At 36.9% G+C, this 23,744-nt stretch overlaps 1 long non-coding RNA gene across 1 annotated transcript in view; it reads right to left on the bottom strand.

The window, feature by feature from the left end:
* Nucleotides 1–23,744, bottom strand: part of LOC140342362 (uncharacterized) — a 126,457-nt gene that overhangs the window by 94,370 nt on the left and 8,343 nt on the right. The window contains exon 2 of the long non-coding RNA XR_011923057.1: nt 1,399–1,500. This is a non-coding gene — a long non-coding RNA (uncharacterized lncRNA). The remainder of the gene's footprint in view (nt 1–1,398; nt 1,501–23,744) is intronic.

Below are 23,744 nucleotides of genomic sequence, written 5' to 3'. Positions count from 1 at the left end.
CCGGAGCGTCTTATACGGCGAAAAATACGGTATATACTGCGCTGGTGAACTGAGCAGGATAAAAAAAATTCTTCCTTATCCCCTAAGACAATTGTATATACCCTAGATAAATGCCTAAAAAATGTAAACACTTTCTTATATTCTGTGATGTTTTTACTTTTCAAGGTTCACTCACATTTTCACAGCCCTTACTGTGAAGAATCTCTTCAAAATGTAACAATGAAATCTCTTTTCCTCTAAATGCAAAGAGTGTCCCATCCTCCTTTGCAATAACCTTAAAATGAAACATTTTACAGCAAGCTAATTTAAACCATTTATTTTTTCTTACATGGTGTTCATATCTCCTTTTAAATCCCTATGCTCAAGAAAGAATAAATTCAGTTCAGTTAATCTTTCTGGATAGCTGAACATTGCCTTGCCCCTTATCAGTTTAGTTGCCTTTTTCTGCCCTCTCTCCAATTTCAAAAAAACTTTTTTGTGTGTGTGTACTGGTGACCAAAACTGAACTGCATATTCAGGATGAGGTCTGACTAATGCTTTGTACAGGGGTAGATTTATGTCTCTATCTCTGCCATCTTTACCCCTATTAATACAAGAAAGTATTTTACTTGCTTTGGAAAAAGAGGTTTGACATTTGATGCTGTTATTAAGTCTGTGGTTTACCAGAAAAAAACAGATCCTTCTTAATTATTACCTCCCCAGTTGATTTTCCTCTGGAATATATGATACATACATGTTTTAGCCCCCCAAGTGAATACCTACACATGTATGAACAATAAATATATCTGATATTTAGCTGCCCAAACAAACAGTGCATTCAGGTCTTCTTGTAAATTAGAGACATCTTGTGAATCTTATAAGAACTTTATTTTACTACACAGACTGGGTGGCGCAGATCCCTGCAGAACCAGGTGATGTGTGCTTTCTTGTTTGTCACTCACCTTGCTCTTCTTTCCAGCCAACAGCAGTGCTGCCCAGAAATCCCATTCACAGTTTGCTTCCTGTTCTGAACCATGTGACTCCCTGAGAGCTGCCCCTTTACCCCAGAGAACCAAGATATTTTGTGGATGCACTCCATCTGCTGGCAGAAGAGTGAACACTACCTGAGCTGCCTCAGCTCCAACACTCCCTCTGGTGGTAGGGTCTGTCACTTGCTAGTCACATGGTTTTCCCATCACATGATTTCCCCTATATAAGAAAGTGTCTTGCAACAGAATGTTGCGTGAACAGGGAGTTCTTCTATGCTCTGTTTCCAGATTCAAGTTTGCATTTCCTGATCCTGTTCTTGACACTTTGGTATACAGAACCCTGGTTGAGAAAAAATCACTACTCTTTGAAAACTGTCTTTTGGTCAGTTTTCTATTCATTTGCAGAATTTTCTAATCCTATAGATCTTACCTATATCCAACATCCGTTGCCCAAGTTTTTGTTTAGTCCTCATGAAAAGAAACAATATTTGTCCTATGCTGTCCACTAGTACAAATCCAGTCATTAGGAAATCTAGAAAAAAAAAGAAAAGGCATTAAAATAGCAGAGCTCAGCATTTTGAGATTACAAGTTATCTTACCCATGTGTTTCATTAAAATTTAATTTCTCTGACTCTGGACCATATCGTTTTTAAGCCAATTATGGTTTATTTGAAGCTATGAAAATACTGATTGTTTAAAGCTGACCAAAACTTGAGATATGTAACCCTGGGTGATCCAGCAAACCTAGAAAGGATTTCCTAATATTCATTTGCTATTGTTTGGCAAACATTTTCAATCCTGGAACAGATCCAATCCAGGTGTGCTGGATAACCCGGGTTCACCCATTATTGTCTATCTTCTCTAGTCTTGGAGAGCCTTGATAAATCAGGCCCAGTGTTTTTATTTTTCTGTTTTTTGCTTCTTGTTTACTACTCAGATTTATTGAAATTATGTTATGATCATTGCTACCAAGATGTTTTTTACATAAAAATTTATAATAAACGCTTCCATGTACCATGTATTCTATTATAGTATATTACACTTTACTTCGTACCATGTCCAGCAAAGAATCATCTCTAGTTGGGGCTTCTATACAACTGTACCAGAAAATTGCCTTGCAATGGTTTTATAAATTTCCACCTTTTTACAGTGCCCTTGTACCAGTCAATTTCAGGGTATTTAATATATATAATGAACTGTATTCATATTTACTCAGCATTAACCAATAGTTATCCTAATAAGCTCTCCCTAATTCCTCCCTGTCTGCCCTTAGTTAATATTTTCAGCTTTTTCGATGTGGCAGAGCATGACAATCTGCAAAAAAAAGCAAATAAAAAATGTATATTTCTTCATTTACAAATAATTTTGCCATACTTTGTACTAGAAGCAATATTTTGTGTAATAAATTATGTTTATAAAAAATAAGACAAATAAAGAATAAAACATAACACATATATTTATTTGTATTACTTTTATAGTTTAAAAGTAAAAATAGCTGTTGGTCACAAGGGGTACAAAGATACAAATAGATGAAATAGTTAATTTACTTAATCCAGCCAGACAGCACAGCCAGTCTGCTAAAAATAATTATCTGCTACAGTAGTTACATAACAAAATACTGACCCTACCCCTTGTTTAGGAATGAATAGTGAAGAAGAAACTGCACTGATAAGCCCATATTTCTGTCCCTCAGCACTTTGGTCCTGCCAGTGTATTTCTTAAGAGCACATGATAAATGCAGTCTAATTGTCAGCTTGTTTTCTCCCTCTGAGGCTAATCAAGTCAAAGACAGGTGACTGCATTACCTTCAGTTTATTGGTTTTATTTAACCAAAACAGAATTCAGAGTATAGGTGTTGTACAGTAAAGACCAAATAATATTGTCATATTTTAGCTTGTTTCAAATGAGGAAACTTTGAAATGTCTTTCTGGTTTGAAAGGAGTGTAAATATTGAGCTTATTCTTAGTTTATTATAGAATATATGGGTGAATAAATAGCTATTTTTATGATGTATAAAAGCACCACCAATAGCCTCCCCAAAACTATAGCCTAAACAAAAATCACATGGTCTCACTACCAGGAAACGTGTAGCTACTTAACATCATGACAGACTGTCTGCCTATAAGACTTTCAAAGAGAGGATTGGCATGGTACAGCTATTGTTTAACTGACATATGCAAAATGTATTAAAAGCAATTTAGCTTTCTCAGATGTAAATATATACTTAAAATCAACAAAAAAGGAACATTTTTAATGCCTTAACACACTGATAAGATAATTTACCTTAAACTCTTTTCCTACATATGAAGGTAAAACAAGACGCATTAGGGTAAAGCTTTCCTTTGTAAACTGCTAGTTTAATGGTAGCCTTTTCCTGTATTTTTTTCCCCACAAAATCTTTCCATTATTTCAGTAGTCCCAGATATTTACCTCAAAATATAACCTGCAAAATCTGGTAACTAAACAGATATCACAAGTGCAATTGTTATGGAATGTAGTAAAAGGGTAACGCTTAAAGTAATTGCTTTGTTTTTTTGTTTTTTTTTACTTTCCCTTTGTGCTATGCTTAAAAATATGCAGGAAACATGGTATACATCAAGTCAGATTGCTGAAGATAACAGAGTGACTGTTTAATTTTGTGATCGCTAAAATCCAAGATAACTTATGTAAGCATTTGCGTAAATGCAAGTGTTATTCAAAATAATAATAATTGTTGAGAACTAGGGATAAAACTGGAAAGGGAATAATATATTCACAATATTGGGTAGAATGTAGCGGAGAGGAGTGGGTCATTTTAAATCTTGTATTAGTACACGCCGTATTGAAATGCTGTTTGAAGTTATACTTTATGATTACAATAATTCCATAATCACTTCATTATAAGACAAGTGGTTTTGGTTGAGGATCTGTAACTAGTAGACAGGCTTCTGTTTTAAAGTTTGTGATATAGGTAATTCCTTTTAATATTTTAGATAATAACTCTTGCACCTCTAAGTCAGTAATCGAGAAAAAGTTTCACATGGCAACATTACAAAAATGTCTTTATGGAAAATCTGTTTTGCAAATTGGTTTAAAATATTTTTTTAATTTGATTTTGACAGTGTGAGTCTAATAAAAAAAGGTTGTATATAGCTATGGTTGATCCGCAAAAATAATATGCTGGTAATTTGAATTTAAATGCCTTAAAATCTGGCATTTTGGTTTCCTTGTGTTTGCGGTTAATGGTAAAGTTGTTTAAAAATCTCTACTAGAGGACTGAGTTTGTTCTGTATCAACCAGCCTAAAGCTTTAGGTATTCCATAGCCAGACTGGCAAATCTAGGTACTAATCTGGCCCCCATTGATGATCTTTTGCAAAATTATTTTAGTACAAAAAGAGAAAACTTTTGGAGCAAAATATTTTGAATAATGACATCATTGTCTAATCATACAAATGCCAACGTTCTGTATATATGAATTTAATGATAAGAACTTTAGGATAAGCTAGTTAGAGTTGGAATGTATTTACATTTTGTAGAGATAGTCCATAAATTAATTTAATAATAAACTATTGGGTATACTAATGATCAAGTATTTGTGTTTTTGTGTGAATAATATAAAAGTTGTGGATGGTCATGTGACAACTAAAAGATCCTTTTAAAATTCAGTAAAAATAAGAATCGCAATAGGCAGTGATGTCAATGATTACATAGGCTTCTTTAGATAGTCTTCTTTATGTAAAATAATGCAACCTTTTTTACCTGCATTTTTATGTTCTGGAAAGGTTTTAGGGATTTGGGGAAGTGATCAGTGGTGTGAGGATTGGAACTTGCTCTCTGGGTCTGATTTATTAAAGCTCTCCAAGACTGGAGATGATATACTTTCATAGGTGAATCTGGGTGATCCAGCAAACATGAAATATATCTGGTCCAGGATTCAAAACATTTGCTTTGACCACCCAGCACAATTTTGATACTAATTCTCTTAGGTTTTTGGCCCTTGAACAAGTACTACCAGATCCAAGGGGAGGTAATTGGGATAAAATAAGTTTACAAAAAGAAACCTGTTGGAACTTAAAAGCCACCGTTTTTCCTGATTTAAACAATTTTCTCACTTTCCAGTCTTTTCTATAATGGTTCTACCCTTGAAGAGTTATTGCCCCTGATTCATCAAGCAGAATCGGATTATCGGTCGCGCATTCGTATTGCGCAGCTGAAATCTAATCGCCTTAATTGGCAGATTCGCGCTCCCTATTACTTATTATTGTGAAGGCAGGAATCCGGCTGGCAGTGAGGCGAGTGTACGCGCACACTCGAGTCCGGACCGCGGTAAACCGCGATCGATGGGCATTGTGTATAGATGTAATTGCATATTCCTCTACTTCCCCTTGCTTCCATTTATATATTATCATATATGATGTTCTGTAATTTTTTCATCTGTATATATATATATTATAGTTTCACATATTCCTATATCTATATTATGGTTTCATAAAAGTTTATATTAACATCATTATCACAATTCTTATGTTTTTATTATCACAATTCTGTATGTTTGCATTCCACTGCCTGGGAGAGAGCTGCATCCACGTGCTTTCTTGCTGACGTCACTTCTGGTGCGCCAGCGCATGTAGAGAATGGGCAGGTCCCCTCAGATGCCGCAATCACTGCTACTAAAGGGGCTGCCAACAGCCCACACACTTGGGAGACCAACCAACACTTGAACGGATTTTACCATTTATATTCCTTATCATCATGGGCACCTGGTACTACTTCTGAGGCCTTTATCATATTGATCTTGAAACACCCTGCCTTAGGTATTTTTTTTATTTTACACTCTATTTGGTTTTGCCCTTTGCCACTAAGTTGAAACATCTGTATGCACCATTATCATTATTTCTATGTAGATAGCAAATAATAAATTCACCTTTTAAGGTTTACAATACATGTCTGATACTATATAGGCATGCATATATTTAGATGTACATATGGATTTGTATACTATACTTGTATATAGATAAAAATGTGTGTGTATGTATATGCAAATATTTGTGTGTATACACATATGTATATTCTTACTACATTTGCCTGAAGCTAATAATATAGATTTGAGATTTCCTTTATATTTATCTATATATTTGTCCTATCCCTCTCCTTACAATTGGCTAATTGATCTGTGACACATATACTTTTCTATATATATATTTTTATTTTTACCATTTGTTACACTTAAAGGTGCCACATTAAGTAATACAATTATATGATATTTAAACAGTCATGGGGTCTCCTATCTGTGCTTGAGCTGTTAGTATCTGATCCACTGATGGTATTACGTGAAACTCCATTGAGAGTTCATCTGCAGTCACAGATGACTGGAAGCACTCGCGTGCCTCAAATGAGCTGTGACCGCGGTTTCCACGGTCACCAGGCTGTACTTATCAGCCCGGTGACCGTGGGAATTGAACTGCAGATGAACTCTCAATGGGGAAACTCCATTGTGAGTTCATCTGCAATCACAGCTGACTGGAAGCACTCCTGTGCCTCCTATCAGCTGTGATCAGCAAGTTCCTACGCTCCCCGGACTGTACTTATCAATGATAAGTACAGCATAGGTATAGCTCTGAACCTAAGGTAATCAAGCAGATGTAGGAAATGCAGTGGTGTAGTTTACCTTGGGGAGGGGGCTCAGTGAAAGTTGACATAAAACTAGAGTTGTCCTTTAAGTAGTTTTCCTCTTTCTTGTATTTGGCTCATTCAACTTGCTTGATTCATAGTATGCTAATCCATTCCTAATAGCAACTGGTTTTGCCTGCTGGTTGTGAGGAAAATCAACAAATTCATTTTGATCATGTTCATTCTAGTAAGATTATCTACACACCCACTACTTGTTTTGTTATAGGAGATCATGTGACAAATGTATCTCCAGACTTAAATCTGCATTTAGTCAACAATTTCAAACCTATTGGATCAATTTTTCATCTGAATTGCAAGGTTTTCTGTTATAATTGTAACCCGTAAAAAAGTAACGTGTAACTGTATCATAGTATCTGTACAGTAACTTGACTAAACAAGTTTAAATTTTGGAATATTTTTACTTTTAAACCATGTAAAGATTAGGGGCAATTTTCTCCTTAACCTAATTGGGTAGTTGAAGAACATGTAAGCTGTAGTGTTACTCAACCTTAGTACACCATTGCCTTTGTGTAAAAAATTGTAAAAGCACAGTGTATGATCGCTCCAGTTCACCTCAACAGCACTTACAATTGCCAGTTGTTGTCCATTAAAATGCATTGCCTGTCTGTGGAATCGCACAGGTTTTCTGAATTCTACACAAATGTCCTCCCGTCTGGGCATACGGTTAAACTATGGATGAAATGTTTTTAACAAATGAACTGCAGAACATGTTAATAAGGGTTTGCTACTATTTGGATTTGTAGTTATATTACCCCACCATCACTGCACCTCACATTTTATCCTCCTTTTTGCTTTGGGATGTTCATTACTCAAGTGATGACAGCATTAAGATAAACATTTCTACAATAAGCAAGCACATGCTGCATCCAAGGCATTCCCAGTGTGTATTTGTTTCCTGCTAGTGTTTTCTTCTAATTGACTTCCTCCCTGTCTGACCAATTCCCTTCTTTCCTGTCCACAGCCTTATTTCTAGTGAATAAATTAGGAGAATGTGTCAGGATACTAATAAGGACCAACAAAAACAATGTATAGCTCATTGTTAGGGATCTATCCTATTAGGTTTCACTTGTTTTTTTTTTTTTCTCTTTAACCCTACTAAGCAAAATGGAAAATAAATACTACCCAAGTAATGTTTTTAGAACATTTCACAATTACCTACTATAAAGAAATTAAAAAAATTAAACTGTAGTGTACCAGTTACCTATAAACAGCTAAACATCTATAATTCAAGTCCACCAAAAACAGTGTTTATTTTTGCAGGAATGTGAAGGGACTACAGTCAAATTTTTATTTCAGATTGTATTCAGAGCAGGGCACAAACAAGACAGGGGGCACAAAGGTTATGTAGTGCACACATAGGTGTTGACTTTGAATATGATGGGTCTTTGGTGTACAGTAAAGGTATTACAACAGATTTTTTCAAAATGTTTATGTCAAAAGAAACTTTGGTTAAAGAGTGTTGGAAAAGCACAATACCAAAAAAACACTAGCAGCACAATATGGTTTACAAACTCCAAACACTGAATTACAGTAATTTGTGCCTATTTTGTTTGATTAGTTGAAAATGATTGGCCCTTTAACCCTTTCGCTGCCAATGTAGAATTAAATAATGGTAGCTGAAACTAACCAACACAATAAAATCAGCCTTTTCAAAGTAAAACATGGCAGAGCTTAGGTATGATAGTACACTTTTGAATGCTGCTCCTAAATATGTATCACTTTTCAATATAGATTCTTACAAAATCATCCATGACTGGCTCAGAGGACTAAATACCCAAATGACTAGGCAAACACAGAATAATGATACTAGGGACATTCCATAGTAAGAATTCTTCCCCATTCTCTTAGGGATAAAAAATATTTTGGTTAAATTGTGTTTTATAAATTGAACAAATTATCATATGCCTAAACCCAAGTAAGAAATTGGAAAGGCAAAATTGGTATAGTTTGTAATAAATATACATAACTTTGTCATAAAAAACAAACTGCCAACATTACCCTTTATGGACATAAACTAGGCTATGACCAGGCTAGCCTGGTCACCTTTGCGAAGGCTTTAGTTTGCCCAATTGTTTGATTTGCCCGCAACCCTTTGAGGCATCAGTGATGACTTTTCTTTGCAGCAGTCCCTAACTACTCTTTCTTTAAAGCATTAATAAATTTGTACCTCTCTTAAGCTGCGTACACACGTCTAATAGTTATCGTTGGAAACGAACGACGAACGAGTGAGGATAGTAGTTGGAAATGAATGATCGGCACGGCGGATCTGATTGGACGACGATCGTTCACCATCTATCGTGTGTACGGTCGTTCAGTGATCGTACATGTTCCGAGCATGTGCAATGAACGAACGTTCTGTACAGGTGCTTCACTGTATTATGTTCTTGTGTGTGTGTATATATATATATATATATATATATATACATATATATATATATATATACATAAATACCTATACATATATATGTATATATATATATATATATATATATATAGATAGATAGATACAGATCATGGCCTATGATGCATTTAATAATCCTGACTTCATGCGCGAGTTTATTGAGGCATACAGGTCCCATCCCTGTCTGTGGAAGTTAAAGTCTGCAGATTATTCCAATCGGTCAGGTGCTGCAGGGGATGATGTATACGTACCTAAATTATGGTACTTTAATCTGTTGGCATTCACCGCAGATCAGGATGAAGGTCAGCCATCAGTGTGCAGCCTGGAAGAAGGGGACAAGGATGCTGGGGAAGGTACACACAGGGATGCTGGGGAAAGCCTTCACGAGACTCCAGAGATACTGAAGACACCAGACCAGGTAAGTTATTGAAAAATATTTTTATTATACAATTTATAAAAACACAGGCACAACTACATATAGCACAGTATAAAACATATAGTACAGGTTTTTATTGCAGTCCTACAAACATTGTGGTGTACAGACTATGTCATGAGATCCTGCCATTCTACTGCTCCAGTAGTGTTGAAGTACACAAAGTACTTGCTTCGGTTTTCTTTAGCCAACACTAAAGCATTCTGAGGTACTGCAACCTGTAGATCCACTAGACCAGTTAATTGGTTACAGCTTTCACCCGGTGCTGCTGTAGCAGAATCTTGCTCCATTAGACAATCAAATGATGCACTGCAATTATTGCGGCGTAGAAAATTATGTAGCAAGCAGCAAGCATAGACTACCTTGTCAATTTTGTCCATGCGGAGATTGATAGCCGTATGGAATATTCGGAAGCGATTTGCTAGAATAACGAACGCATTCTCAACCACCCTCCTGGCACGAGATAACCGGTAATCAAAAAATGTTTTCTGTTTGTCCAAGTTTTTTTGAGGATAGGGTTTTAACAGGTTTTCATGCAATGCAAACGCTTCATCTGCAACAAACACAAAATTCAGTCCCTCCACAGTTTGGCTGTTTCTAGGAAGGTGCAGTTGCTTGTTCATCAGCTTCCTGTGAAATGGCGTACCATCCACAGCCCCTCCATCAGACATGCACCCGTTTCTTCCTATGCCCACTAAAACGAATTCATAACAGGCATTAACTATTGCCATGAGCACGATGCTGAAAAACCCTTTATAGTTATAATAATACGATCCACTGTCTGCTGGTGGGGTAATTCTTACATGCTTCCCATCAATTGCTCCTCCACAATTTGGGAAGTTCTATTAATCTTGAAATTCTGAAGCGATGGCCTGCTATTCCTCTGGTGTATCAGGAAACTGAAAGGAGAACATAGGAGGAGTTTAATATGCATAATAATATGTTCTGTTTATATGTTCTATTCATTTTTCTTGCAAACTTCCTCCAGCAGTGAACCTGCAGAGAGCTCACCTGCCGCCACAACATCCACTCAAATGAGTTCCAACTAAAATAAGGTGTCAGAAGAAAAAACACCAGGAGCTGGAAAAAAAGGAAGCTTTCAAGAAAGCCATGTCCATATTAAATGAAAAAGAGGATCACTTGGATGGCTTTGGCTTCTATATTGTATCAAAACTGCGGCAGATGAGCCCAGAACAAGCAGGTGTTGTGGAGATTATCATGACAGATTTGGTGAACAAAGGGATGATGAACCAACTAAACCCACAATACCTTACCTATTCCTAACCCTATCCATACCCGCAGCCTCACCCTTCACCTGTACACACTCAACGCCACCAATATGAGCCTCATCACTACCTTTCCTCCAGTACACCAAATCAGTACAGCTTTGGCAATGAAAGCCTCCATTTCACTGATTTATAGTCGGAATGTTCACAACTTTTATGTGTTTTTTTGTTGTTAATATTGTTAAAATAGTTATGTTTTTTTTATGGTATTTGTTGGTATACTTTTTTATTGGCACTTTGTTACATGCACTTTGTTAAATAAAATTTATCTTTTGGTTATGAAGCAAATGTGTCATTTTGTTTTAATGATTGTATGGGGCCTCTACCTTCATGTACTGATCTTTCAAGCAGTCGATAATTGCTGCACACGTCTCGGGGATAATATGACCCATTGCTTGCGGTGAGATCCCAGTGGAGAACTTCATGTCCTGCAGAGATCTTCCAGTGGCAAGGTATCTCAGCGTGGCCATCAACCTCTGCTCAGGTGTAATGGACTTCCTCATGAAGGTATCTTGTTTCTGCAGAAAAGGTCCAACTGCAGAAAGTAATTGCTGGAAACAGACATCCAACATACAAAGATAATTCTTGTAGTCATCTGGGAATGAGTGGCGCAGTTCCCGTAGCAGATTCTCATGTGAAATATTGTCTCGGTCCAACAACCAATCCTTACACCACATTCGCCGCTTATTCTCAACGTCTTCCTCTTCAGCACTAAGCAGACACATCAAAGCAAGAGCTGCTTTCTTTGAAGGGCACATTGCACAGAGGGACAAAGAAACAGTGTGGTGAATGTCGTTTGTTTGACCCGATCGTTCGTACACACTATTCACTTCCTCTGGTGCACGTCACTTCCTGTATCGTTCAAACGATCGCACCTATCATGTGTACAATATCGTTGAACGATCGTATCATTATCTACATGTACAGGATCGGTGCTATACATTCAAAGATATCGTGCAGGATTGTTGGTCTTTGGTTTTTTTCTTAAATATTATGTTGAATTATAAGCAATCTGTTGCTGCAGATCAGGTTTCCCCAAATGGTTAGTGTAATATGACTTTTAGTACAGCATGGCAGATTAATTTGAAAGGATGAATGTGTACACCTTATGTACAGTTGAATGAATTTTATAAGGTTTCATTGTATCACAATTTAAAGAGGTAATTTCAGAGTCCTGATTAGTTTTATTTTCCATATATAGTAGCTAACAAGTTTACATGAATGCACCAACATCCAGAGTTGATAAATGCTTGTGTACAGTATTGTAATCTTCACTTTATTTAAGGTGGTGGTCACAACTTGTGTCAGGTATTATAGTCACTAAAATAAAGGTTTTTATAAAAGTTCACCGGTGGTCACTGTTTCCATTTTGATGGACTCTTTCTTTGTTCATTGATGTTTATATATGCAGACTAGTGACCAGTGGAGTAGCCTGTGGAGTGGAGTAGCCTGTCCCTGTGTCCAATGATGGTCATTACCTTTGTCTAGTGGTCGCCTAAATGGCAATGACTAAACCACTTGACATTTTCCTTTTTTATGTATTTGGCTTTGCTGAACCTGGTCTGTAAAAAAAATAAAACTTCCTCCACTGTGCATTTGATTGGTTAAGGGGGTCCCACTCTTTAGAATTACAGATCCTTGTTATATAACTAGATTAAAAGGTAAAAGGAGAAGGAGTAGCACAACTATACAAAAAATGCTCCCGAAAGTTTTTCCTTTATTATGGATTTCCCAAAAGACCTACAAAACAGTCACAAATGTCTGTATATTATAGTAAAAGTCCTCTATATCCACAATCTTCTCTGTTGAAGCACAAATTGGTGTTACTAAATTTAGTGACAAGCAGCTAAAGTAGTTAACAATACCTAACTTAAAAGTTATAACTTGAAAATGTGACATTGTTTTAGTAATTGTTTTTCTTAATATACATATTATACATTAAACATCTGTTAAAAATTTAATCCCTCTGGATACTCATGTGGTGAAAATGAAATCATGAAGAATGCATCAGTATCTTTAAACATTGCAAGGACAAACAAATACACCATTTCAAAAGATGTAGTAAGCCCACTTCAAGCAATACATTAGTGGTCCTCAATGTCAGGGATTGTTATGATAAGAACTTTAAATTTGAAGTGGGCCTAATATTGGGACAATTTATACATTCAAGTGATCATCCTGGGATCTTTTTACACCATTTTACATGCTGTGATAGTCTAAAGATTGGTACCGTCTCAGTAACCCTGAGAAATTTACCTTTATGTAACTATAATATACCTTATTTTCAAGATTCTCTGTTTCGTCCTTTTTCATTGTTGGTTTAATCAACTTATTTGGTTTGTTAAATACATTTTTAAAACATGTTATATTATTATTTAAAATTCACCTGTGGAACATTATAAGTAAGCAGCATAATCTCAGCAACAAAACAGGGGTGAAGCTGGAAACAAGAAAGCCACTATGTTTAATCTTTTTTTTGGCCAAGCATAAATAACTACATTTGCTTGCTAATAATGTGATTTACAAGCACATGGTAAAAATTAACTAATAAATAATAATAATATTTATAATGAATAATAATTAGGTAATAAATATCCTAATAAACTAAAATCTACTAGAAGGCTATATTCACATTTTCACATGAAATTTCTTTAGAAGGAGAAGCCATGCCATGTGAGGTTTTATAATCTCATAATTCCAATGACTGGATCATTAATGGCAGCCTTCCAAAGAAATCTGGAAAGGCCCAAACGAATGCCTGTTTATTTTCTGCAACAAACTACAATCACATTATTTGTTTTCAGTTGCAAACCCTCCAGTTTCTCTTCATTCCTTGTTTTATATTCCTTAGCTTTATGCAATTTAGCAATTTGTCACAGGAAGGCCACTGTCATGGGTTATGATAGCTAAGTGCCTTTAACCGCACAATCCACAGCATTATTAACCATGACATATGCTTTCAAATGCCTAATTGTGATCGTAACATCTCCCTGAGCTAAATATCGAGAAGTTACAGGCCAAATGTTTTTCCATTCTCAGTGTATTCATAAACTTTTCACCAACAAGGGCTGAATGCAGTGAATAAGCCAAAACAGTCATGACATGTTTGATGGCTTCACAAACAAGGAGTGATGTGTGTTTAGCTGTATTAACTCAGACATATATCATTCCTGGTGTATGGAATTTAAGAGCTCATGTGGCTAATTCTGTTCTAGTAACTGAACACGCTTTTAGGAGCTATGGCACTGTTTTTAAAGGATACTGAGGCCAAGGGATTTTACTAAATACTGTATTAAATATACATTTTTTTGTTTTATACTTTTAGCTACATCATTTCCAAGTATTTGTTCTTTTTATTTTGTTACTGACAATATGCAAGTTAAATTGCTGTCAGTTTTGAAAAAGATTTGTGCATATGTGCATTAGATTATTTTTTAAAGGCTACATAGAAATGTAAAAGTCAAAGTAGAAATTGGCTTCTATACAATTGATATATTGTTAGTGAACCTAAAAAGTGAGAACATTTCTTAAGTGAATCCTGTTGTTTTTTTTTAAGTTTTCCAATTTTTTTAACAACCATACAAAAAAAAGAGACAATAAAGGAATAACATCTTGTAACATAAAAAGAAACAACAGTTCACCACACACAACGTCATTATTTATAAGTGCAAAATTACAAAAAAAAAAACAAATGAACGTTGAGAAAAGAAGGGAAGAATGGGAAGGGGGGGGGCATCTTGCATATGACATAAACACACAAAAATACATGAAACCATCACCATTATAAAGAAAATTAACAGAACATAATGGTCATTCGTGGTGGCCAAAGCCCTGGGTACCTCATTTCGAACCTGAGTATGACGGGGTGAGTTATCATAGAAACTGGAGTGAAGGCCAACATGTCGGGAAAGCCCAGTCCATCCATCCGTTTAAAAGTCCCGTCATGAACTGGGAGTCGCAACAGTGTTATAGGTTACATTTATATTATACCAAGAAGAATACTGGAAGTGGGATAGTATCTCTTCCCTCTCCGAGTCTGACAGAACTTTGTCTATAAAACAGAACCATTTTCCCAGAAATTTGATTTTTACCCCTTGTCTGGCCTCCAGCATATCCCTATAGAACATAGTTAGTAAAAACAACCTAACCATTTCCAGTGTAGGGGCTTAGATTCGATCCATTGGGTCATAATGGCTTTCATGGCCGTTAGTAGACACAGGTCTACCCATGACTTTTTCCTTTTCCTGGGCCCATCACCTGGATCAAGGACCAATTTCCAAATAGACATAGTACCACGCATAATGGAAAAGTAACCTCCACAACTTTCTTCAAAAATTTCAACGTTGCCTCCCAAAACTGAGTGATAGAAGTGCAGACCCAGTAACAATGAGAGAGGGAAGCTTTGTCCCGCTTACATTTTAAACATCGCCTAGAGTCCCTAGTAGTAGACCTTGACCTATAGACTTTGTGGGCTCTATGCAAAATTTTGAATTGGGTCTCCCTCTATAGTTCATTGACTGTGGTTTTTCTCACCGGTAAATACCCATCCACAATCTTGTCAATCAGGTCATCAGCAATAAAGTCCTTCTGCCACTCGCGTAAGTTAGAGCCTAACAGAGGCTTGTTATACAAATTTTGAAGAGTCTTATACAAATTAGATATTGACATTGGAGACAATGTCAGAAGTCGATCAAAATCATTGGCCTGGAGAATATGTGGGGTGGTCCCACCTTGGTCCTTGCAGTACCATTTTAGTTGGGGAAAAAAAAGCGGATGGCCAGCCCCGGGCGGTTACTTATACAGCCCTCTTTTCTTCCAGTCACAGAATGCATCATATTCTTGGCCCTACAAGAAGAGTGGGTTTCCACAAATTGGCAAACATATGGAGAATCCGCACGACAGACAGTTTTTTTTTCTGAGATTTCTCCCCATTACGACTGTATCTCTTACCACAATGTTTGATGTCTGTAAGGAGGCTAGAGAAGGGGGCTCTCAAATCCCGCGGGTAGACCATAGCTCTCTCCAGCTTATTATTAGTATTATTAGAATGATGGGACATGCCCACTATCCAGTCCGCCACATGACGGAATAAACTAGCTAGGTTATAGAGCCGTAAATTTTGGGAAATTTATTCCCCTCTCAGTCACTGGCAAGAATAATTTGGTCAAAGAGATTCTAGGACGTTTGCCCCTTCACAAGAATTTTATAAAGGCCTTCTGTAGCAATGTAACATCCCAATGGGGAAGTAGCAATGGTATCATTTGCAGGGGGTACAATAATTTAGCGAATGAGACCATTTTTATCAGATGGCTTCTGCCGAAAAAGGAGAGAGGTAAATTCTCCCACAGTACAAATTCCTGCTGAATCTTATGGAACAGCGGCGGATAGTTCAGTTTGTAATGAGGTATGTTTCCCGTTCTTAATGCCAAGATAGGTTATATACTCAGTGGCTACTTTAAACTTTGTTTGGGACAACCAATACCTATTACGTAGTGGGGTCAGTGGCAATATCTCGCTCTTGGTGAAATTATTCTTGAGACCTGCTAACTTTTCATATTCCTGGAAAATCTGCTCAAAATGGGCCAGGTCAGCTGTGGGATCAGAGGTGAAGAGAAAAATGTCGTTGGCAAAAAATGCCGAACACAGTTCTACATTTCGCAGGCAAATGCCATGGAGTTTAGGTGTAGACTCGATACGACGTACCAAAGTTTCTAGTGCCAAATTAAAAAGCAAGGGGGATAGGGGGCACCTCTGTCGACTACCCTTCTGAAGTTGTATGGTCCTGGAAAGAAAAACGGGGGTGTGCACCTTAGCTTGAGGATTACTGTACATGGCCTGTAAAAGAGTGAGGAATGGGTCCTGCATTCCAATATTCTGCAACAACCAGAAAAGCCAGCCAACATCCATATTTTTGAACGCCTTTTCCGATTCAATACTAATGATCGCTATATTCTGTTGTGGATGGGATTTTGCGTATTCCAGGGCAGTTAGTAGCCTTCGAATATTGGTAACAGATCTACCGCACACACCAAACCCCACCTGAGGTAGAGATATTAAGGAGGGCAAAAACTTGGCCAAACGGTCTGCCATAGTTTTTGATAGGAGTTTGGCATCTAAATTAATTAATGATATGGGCTGGTATACTGCTGGGTCTCATTGGTCCTTCCCAGGCTTTGGGATTACCTTTATATATTAATCCTTACCGGATGGTAAGTATGTACCAGAGTCCCACATGTGATTATACAAATGGTCTAAATCTTGTAACACATGCTCTTTCAAAATTGTATAGAATTCAGATGTCAGGCTGTCAGGGCCTGGGGCCTAGCCATTGGCCAGTTGAGATATGGCTGTATTGATTTCAGCCTCTGAAATGGGTACATTTAGCTGATCCACTTGTTGCCTGGTTAAAGACAACCACGTTAGGGCGTCAAAAAATTCCCCTTGCAAGAGGAAGGCATAAGTTTGCCCATGTTCAGTGTAATAATCAGCTAGTGTAGCTGCGATTTGCTCCGGGTGTATAATCCTGTTGTTTTTAAAAACTAAAACAAACATTTTCATACCTTGCACTACCTGTTTTTTTTTTGAGGTTAGCTCCAAACCCTAACTTTATGACATTCTTCTGTTATTTTTCTATAGGATACTGTTTCAGATTATTTTTTTTTCATTTTTTTCATTCAACTGCAGCTCATCTTGCACAGCCTGTTTCATACATTTCATGTCTACATGCATATACTTCATAAACTATTTGTACAATTGCCTTTAACAGTGGACCACATTTGTCCAGTGTTTGTTAAAACAGACAGGCCAAGTGCCAGGGTCGGATATGACAGGGTGACCATGCAAGAGCAAAATTGACCAAGAAGACAGTGGTCATCCTGTAAGATTAAGTTGTACAAATTTATGTATATAATACACATTTTCTTTTTTTATTATGTTCTCTTGATTCAACATTTTAGTAGTTGAATAAAACTACTAATAATACAAGTAGTACATTAATAAACAAACAAATAAATCAAAATAAAGGAAACAACAATATAAAACCAACTTCTCATTCCAATCACCCCTTTTAACCAAATCAGGGCAAAAACAATTAAAAAGAAACAAAACTAAAAAAATGGTACATAACGGTAAATCTATAGGACGAATAATTAAAATGGATTTGTATTTTGAGATTAACCAGGGAGGGTTTTCTCCCTAATATATCATGTTGAGGACCATTTATACAAGTGAACTGGGTTACCCTGTGCCCAATGGTATTTATTAGCATCCACTAGGAAATACTCACTATGAATATAAAATATGCTCAAAATTTTAGTAATATCAAAATTAAATAACCAAAAACTGACTTAAAAGTGCATTATACAAAGTTTTATGTAAAAAGATAAACATGGTAATTGAGTACATTGCTCAGCTGCAAACTGTTTTCATATGTTCTGTTTGAAAATGAAACATGTTGCATTTAAACAAAGTGAAACATGTCACTTAGCACTGTGGCATGTGTTAAGAGACACAAAATAAAGTATTTTAGCTTCTGTTTTGGAAAAGTAAAACTGGCCTGACCAGTGTTAGTCCATAATGTATTAGGTGTGGTTTTGGAGATCTAAATTCAAACATTTAGGAGTGGTAATGTTTTTTAAAGAATGATTTAATGAAACTAGACTCTAAGTTGAACATGCAGCACTACTTAAGCACTACTTAAAGGTAGATGGAGGCAATTCACAGATGCTTGCTAGAGTGATTTTTGAGGAAGTTTTCCTGAGTGGTAAATTTCATTGTGAATCAGTTAAGCTAAATCAACCTGATCCACCCTGATCCCCATTTATTTGCTTGAAAATAATTTGTGTTTTTGTTTTGTTTGTGTTTTTTTCATTAGAACATGGATTTACAAACAACAAATGTAATACATGGTCAGTGAGTGCACATTTGATACCTTAGTGAGAAAACCTAGCAGTGATTCTGCCTTCTCAGCTTATGTAGACTGAATTTGCCACTGTCTGTACTAGGAGCAGAAGAGGAGAGTTTGTAGATATATAGGAAAATATATGGAGGAATACATTTTGTTTAAGGGATGTACATGTCCACCATATTAGATGGAAAGTGATATGTTTATCACATCTCTTAAACATGAATTGATGCAATGCTTCATGTGACAAATTACAATCTAAAAAGTACCGTTGAGTTCGTCTCCAATACATAGATGTTATTAGACCAAGCTTAGTATTTTACCAAATTGAATTCCATTTGTCACTCCCAAGGTTTCTCCTGGCTTCTCTGTCCTATTTTTTGACGCATGCAGGTGACTGGGAAGAGTCCCCATTAATCAATATAGTATAAAGAAGTGATATCAGGGAAAGGTATGTGGGTCTTTTGAGACATTTGTATTTAAAGGATGTATTCATGGCATTCTGATCTTGTTTGGTCATTGGAAAAATATAATATTTGTTTGTAGACAATAAAATACTTCTAGATGGGACAGGATATGTTGGGCAAGTTGTTTCTAGGACTGCTAAAATGCCAGATATTTTAAAAAGATACATAGTATTTTGGGGAAGGCAAGTTTTTTCCTTGAGTACTATGCAGGATAACACAAAAGAACACAGACCAGTAGAACCCTAAAAAAAGGTATAAGAACATAGGGTGTAATGGTACCTGGTATAGCAACTTGGGGTGTAATGCTAAATATCTACCAAACCATAGATTGTTTCAAGAGAAATTGTACATCACTGGGTAAAGTAAGATTAAGTGCCCTAAATTTGAAGCTCTTAGTGTTAACCAGAGATTTTGCCAAAACAAAGCTTCCTAAACTGATGTTAAAGTGATGTCCCCTTCTGATCACTCATGTGCCATTCATATTCCCCTTCTGATCACTCATGTGCCATTCATACCGTATTCCCCTTCTGATCACTCATCTCATGTGCCATTGATTGTCCCCTTCTGATCACTCTGTGCCATTGATTGTCCCCTTCTGATCACTCTGTGCAATTGATTGTCCCCTTCTGATCACTCATGTGCCATTCAGATTCCCCTTCTGATCACTCATGTGCCATTCAGATTCCCCTTCTGATCACTCATGTGCCATTGATTGTCCCCTTTTGATCACTCTGTGACATTGATTGTCCCCTTCTGATCACTCATGTGCCATTCAGATTCTCCTTCTGATCACTCTGTGACATTGATTGTCCCCTTCTGTTCACTGACTTACCTTTTTTTTGCTTCCACGGTACGGCTGGGTAACAGACTCAGTTAGGGCAGAGATCAGCAGCTTGCTTCTTAGTGCGGAGTCCCAGGGGCGCGTGTGCCGCCTTGTTAGTTTCAGTTTCGCTCTGCATTGCAGCCAGCATCAAGGAGACACACACAGTATCGGGTATCGGAGGAGGTCTTATTCGCGGGTGAGTGCCTTATTTTATTTGTTTAAGCAAAAATCGGGGCTGCCTTATTTGATGGGGATGCCTTATCATCGGGGAAACACAGTAGTTGACACAGGCCCTAATGTACTGTGCTAAAACTAGGATTCTAAATGCCTCTAAACTGCTAAATAGGTTATCTATGCAACATACCACATACATGATATATGTAATGGTTTGCACAATAATCAGAAGTAAATTAAGTAAAATATGAAATATTATATATTGTTGTATCATTCTTTATTTAAGGTTTTCGAATATGTTATACCATACAATTATACATAAAGAACAGGTAGTAATAATAATAATATGCAACAAATAAACTTTCAAACATTGTAAACAAAGTGGAGAATAGAGCAGTGGCTGACAACCTTTCTGATCTCACGGACCACTAAATTCATTGAACTCGGGCCATGCATGCGGGGGGAGCTGTGTGTCACTCAAAAGGGAAGAAACTTCCCCCGGAATGATGTCATGATGCCAGAACCCCTCCCACTCTCCTATCGCATGCTCAGACCTGCTTGCTAAATTCTAGAGGGACAGTAGCATAGGGCTGTGGATGCAACGAAAGTTGTGTGCACAGCCCTGCGCTACTGTCCCCCCAGAATATTTAGCAAGCAGGTCTGAGCCTGTGATGGGAGAGTGGGCAGGTTGTGTCCACACAGGGGACAGAGCCACAGACCACCAAAATTTTCATGGACAAGATGGCGACAGCTGGAAATAGAGGGAAGGAAAGAGGCAAAAGGAGAGAAGGGGAGTGAAGTACACATTTGGCTAAGACTTCTTTTTTTTTTTTTAATAACATTTTTCTTTATTGTGGGTACAATACAGAAAAGGAATACAACAGAGAATATAACCATTTTGAAAAGACATATATTCCAATTCCTGAGTACATTGTAACAAAAACAGACGTTGTCCAGAGAGACCACCACAATATTTTTCCAATCATTTTTTTTACATTAATGAACAAAATATCCGCTTCTCCAAAAACCTTGTATCTAATAATATACATATAATCGCAGCCACTATCACAAATATCATGCTGGACATCAACAGAGAATACATACATATAACAAGGTGTCACGTCTTGTCACAAAAAATACAGCATTTCCCAGTTAAGGAAACTTCCAAAAGAAATTCTCAATCCGTTGTTGCCCCTAGAGCCCTAAGATGATACCATGTTGCATCTCTGAAGGCATCTATAATAACCTCCAATTTATGAAGGGATAGAGTTGCTTTTAAAAATGCCATCCAAGTATCAAAAACATTTGTTGAGTGTGCTTCCATATGCAATAAAGCTTCAGTCTAATGAATTAACATCAGTCTATAAAGTACATGCTGTAAATGGTTTAAAGTAGGAGGGGAAGAATTAAGCCAGTTTTGCATAATACATTTTTTCCCTCCAATAGGCAGAGGTGTTCAAATTTCACAAAAACAGAATGGCCACATGCAGGGCTAGATGGAGCAAAATTTGTATGGAAACATTTCTTAATTTTAATGAAGCTGGTATTAACTACCGGTAAGGCCCAATGCTTTTGTCCCAGGGGTCAGGTGGAAATAATATACATTAAAGCTTATCTTAGCACACCCATTCCACCTCCTCTAAACCTATATGCGTGTTTTTTTTCTTACCTTCTAAGGTAAGATATACTAGCCTATGTCCCTTGCCATCCCCATTTTCAGGTGCAGGGTACCACTGATTCAATGATGCAGATGTGTCTACACCAGAACATCCCTGACAGTCCTCTGGCACTGACGCCATTGCTTCCGAATCCTCTTTTGGGTCCTGAGAGAACCCAGGCACTTTACACCTTATAGGAAGTGTCCATGTCACACAGGCAATGTCAAGGATACCAAAAGGATCCTCCTGTATACAGATGACAAAGTAAGACATGGAACTGGATTGCCACATGACCACAGCTTTACATGGGTAAAAGGGCCTTTAGAGTTGATTTTGTAAAGCCAGCCATCAGTTAGACTATGTTTTGGGGGACATGGAGATCAATTTAAAAAAAAATGTTTATTAGCCAGCACATAGAATTTTATTTTCTCTTTAAACATTAATCTGTTTACAGTCTGCTGAAAAAACCTGTTGTTGACTTTCTCAAGCAGTACCTCACATCAATGACAGCTGTAAAAAAACACTTTAAATTTTATCCCTAGTTAACCCATGGTGCTCTGGGGATCTGACCCCAAAAAACTGACCCCTATGCCAATATAATTTTCTGTTTAGGAAAATTACTTAGAATTATTCATTATAAATTAAAGTATTTAAGTGCTGTGTTTCAAGCAAAATACGTTAGTTATAATCTTATCAAAGTTTTATGGAAAAAAAAAGAAACAACATTGCCAACTTAGTTTTCTCACAAAGATGCTGAGTAGGGTTGCAGAATCTTGGTAAACTATTTTCTGTGGCAAGATCCTTGTCCTCATACCTGGGGTGCATGAGCAAAAGCGGGCTGTGCGACAACCATGCAGCATATCACCCTGCAATATTGTAAGTTAAGGTTCAGGTCTTATCAGAAGATGGCGATAATGCCAACTGCATAAATTTATCTTCTAGCTTCTGAAGAAAAATGCTGGGAAATAAATTAGATACAATCAACAGTTGAGCTCTGCCCCCTTTATCTGTTTTCAACAAATTTATATGAATATAATGTATGTGTAAAACAACAGAACACTGTGCGCAGTAACCCCCATTTTACTAAAGTACCCTTTCTACCAGTTTTAAATTGAATCTTGAGAAGCATAGGCTGGGATTTATCCCTATTTTTCTGATAGAAGTAAGTTTATTCCTGTTTGCTTTTGAACCCTATCTCAAAGAACTGGCTAGAGATGTGTTGCTATCATGCATTTCTTTAGAGATCACAGCCAAGATCTCCTTTTATAATTCCCTGTTAACACAGTGTGCTGCTTTATAATTTATGATAAAAATAGTTTGACCCTATGGGACATTTTATCTGACTAATGTGCCTACGTGATGGTTCTGTAAGAGAAGTATGCATCATTAGGTTTAATCAATACTTACTAGAAGGAGAGGGAGTAGAGTCTTGTTGAAGAAAGCCACATCTGTACCAAAACTGTGGTGTCCATAAAATGCTGTCAGTCCATGTTATCTAAATTTCCTTATAGAACCAGAGATGATGGGTTTAGAAAATGTGTTCTTTTGTTTTTTAGATATACCAATGGAACTACAATAATACATGAACTGATAACTTTAGTAAATATGTCCCTTTATTATATTACCATCTTTACTCTACTCCTCTCCTTTCTAATGGTGTAAAGAGCTTGAACTGTTACCTAACTTTAAGAACCAGCCGCATTTGTGTAATTTCAATAGGTGAACAGAGAAAGCAATCGTCAGAGAAGGTATTATCTATTGGATAGTGGTTTATGTAAGAATAATGGCTTTTACACAGCACACTGCAAAACTGAGTGCACCAATGAAGTGACAATAAGGTCACGTGCATTTTTCTGTGTGTTGTACATTTTTTATTGTTCTGGTGGCAAAACTTAACACTGATGGGTGTATTTATTAAAACACGTCACAGGAACTTTAGGAACATTTAAGCAAAAAAAAA

Source organism: Pyxicephalus adspersus, chromosome 12, assembly GCF_032062135.1.
Source record: "Pyxicephalus adspersus chromosome 12, UCB_Pads_2.0, whole genome shotgun sequence".
NCBI classification, from domain to species: domain Eukaryota; kingdom Metazoa; phylum Chordata; class Amphibia; order Anura; family Pyxicephalidae; genus Pyxicephalus; species Pyxicephalus adspersus.
This window is presented reverse-complemented; position numbering and strand designations above follow the sequence as displayed.